The sequence below is a fragment of the Mandrillus leucophaeus genome, unplaced genomic scaffold, assembly GCF_000951045.1.
Source record: "Mandrillus leucophaeus isolate KB7577 unplaced genomic scaffold, Mleu.le_1.0 Scaffold514, whole genome shotgun sequence".
Classification (NCBI taxonomy): domain Eukaryota; kingdom Metazoa; phylum Chordata; class Mammalia; order Primates; family Cercopithecidae; genus Mandrillus; species Mandrillus leucophaeus.
This window is the reverse complement of record NW_012105520.1, coordinates 1,113,872-1,116,370: the sequence shown is the minus strand read 5'-3', so window position 1 is coordinate 1,116,370 and position 2,499 is coordinate 1,113,872.

The window sequence follows — 2,499 nt, the reverse complement described above, 5'->3', positions numbered from 1 at the left end:
AGGGCCACCTCTTGCTTGGGGAGCGCCACCCAACAGCCACCACTCCTCATAGAGAAGGAACACTGCTTGAAACAAAATAGTGAAGCTATAAGGGGATGGCTGGCTGGAGTGAGCATCAGAGGTCCCTCTGGGTGGGCAGAAAGCTCAGGGTCCTCTGAAGGACCCTGGGGAAGGCTGGGAGGGCAGGTAGCCGGATGCCACCGGCCATACAGTTATAAGTCCAAAAGGGGAGCCTCAACTGGTAGGCAGGGGGCTGCAGGTTGCATAGGTGAGGCTGGGCCCTTTATGATGGGAAAAGCAGAAGAGGGAGAGTCCGTGGCAGGACAGGCAGGTGGGCTCGCTAGGCAGGATTTGGCTGGGCCAGCAGGCACTGTGGTCTCCTTGGCTGAATAGCACAGGAGACCCCTAGGAGCAACAGGCCAAGGTGAGTGAGCCTGCTGGTCGGCGGTAGTGCTTCAGCGGGGGCCAGGGACCCTGCCTTCAGTCCACACTAGCAGCTATGATGGTACCTGGGAGGGAGGGAAGGGGGCTGTGTGTCCCTGCCCGGTCTGTGAAGTGTGTTGTGGGATGACCGTGTGTATGGGACTCTCAGGCTTTTATCCTCGATCACCACTGGATTGCTGACAGTTAGAGGATGTGGGACCCTAACTATCACCCTTAATCTGCAGTGGATTTGGCTCTCAGCACTCCCAGGCTGGGAGCTGGATACCCTGCCCTGGCAGCATGACCCAGACTGCATGACAGGTACAGCGTGCCCAGGATGATGTGCCTAGACCTCTGACTGCCTCAGATTCCAGCCCCACACACAACCCCCTCCAAGCTCCCAGCCCCTACACCATAAACCACGAGCTCTGTGTCCTCTCTGATGGCTCCACATCTGCCAGCTTGGGCATGGAGCCTGTTCTAAGAGCCCCCAGGCTCAGCCATGGAGGCCTTGAGCAGTGACACTGAGTCCCATGGCTCGCAGGGAGGGAGGTGAGACAGCCAGCAGCACAAAGACAGAAAGAGCAAAGAGCAAGTCTGCAGCTCCAGAAGGGAGGGGCAGGGAGCCTGGCTCTGAGGTCCCCGGTATGCCCCCCATGTGGGGCTGGGGCAGCGGGGCAGGCAGACCTTTCATGCAGCAGGCAGCAAAGCATGTACCTACCAAGGCTGACGCTCCTCAGGTAACACCGATAGTGATTCTGAAAGACAGCATCAAATCACATGGCAGGTCACACGCATGGTGGGGCGGCCTGAGGGTGGGGGACACACACGCACACGCCGGAGTGTGCACACACATGCTGTGAGGCCCCACTGCCTGCATACACACACTAACACACATGCCCACAAAAAACACGCATACGCTGCCTTCCCCGCCCAGCACCCTCATTGGCCGGCCTGTGTCATAAGGATCTGGGACATGCAGCCACTCGGCACACTGAAGCACATGCATGGACAGAGTCACAACACAGATGCTCGCCCGCACACAGAGGCATTTCCATCAGCTCCCTGTACACTTGTCCCTGGTGTGCTCAGAGGACCACCTACGCTGCTCATGGAGACAGGGCTTGCTCAACAATGTCCAGCTGTCATTTCTCCACCTAAGAGCCTTCCATGGCTCCCTACTGCCTACAGCATTGAACCCCAACAAGTCATACTCTTCGGACTTTGAAGGTTCTCCACCCTATGCCCCACTTTCCCCACAGAGCTCTTCCTCATTCTGTCTCTGTTCCCTGCTTTGGCCAGGGGCTATCCTCGATGTGACCCACACTACACCTCTGCCCATGGCAGCTTTTTACCCAGTTATCCTCCAATTCCTCACCACGTAAGCCTATCTCAGTCATGCCCCGGACTTCACTGAAGCCAGCCTGCCTTGAAGAAGCTCTCCCAGACTGCCCTTTTCCCCAAGGCAGGGTCATGATTTGTCAAATGTTTAGTGTGTGTTAGCAAGACTGGAGTCGGAGCAGGCATCAAACCTTACATCCCACATGTCACACCTCACCATAGACCTGGGTGCCAAATAGCCTGAAGAGTCTGAACTCACGTTGGCAGTTAGCAAAGTGCTCCTACGGCTGCATCTGCAGTTAATATAGCATTTCTATGGCCACTGCCTCCCTGGATCTCCACAGCCATCCTAGGAGAAAGGCAGAACATCATCATTTGATAGAAGGGATACTGGAGCTCTGGGAGGAAAGGGGACTTGCCTAAAGCCCCAGGATGAAGCAGCAAATCTGGACTCTCACAGACAGCCCAGAGCTGCCGGCATTCCCTCAGGATCTGTGCCCTCGGGTCTGACTTAATTTTTTCCTCTCCAAAGAGCCATCTGTAGGGCCAGAGGCTGGCAAAGCCTGACTCATCACTGGATGCCAGTTCCTTTGCCTGACTTTCAGTGATTCCTACCTTACCCTGGGTTTTGTGTTTCTTGTCTCTACACTATCATTTCTCATTCCTCCACAGGTTGAACTGCTCACTGCAGCCACCTGAAGCATGCTCTTCTTGACACAGTTAGCTCTAGGCACA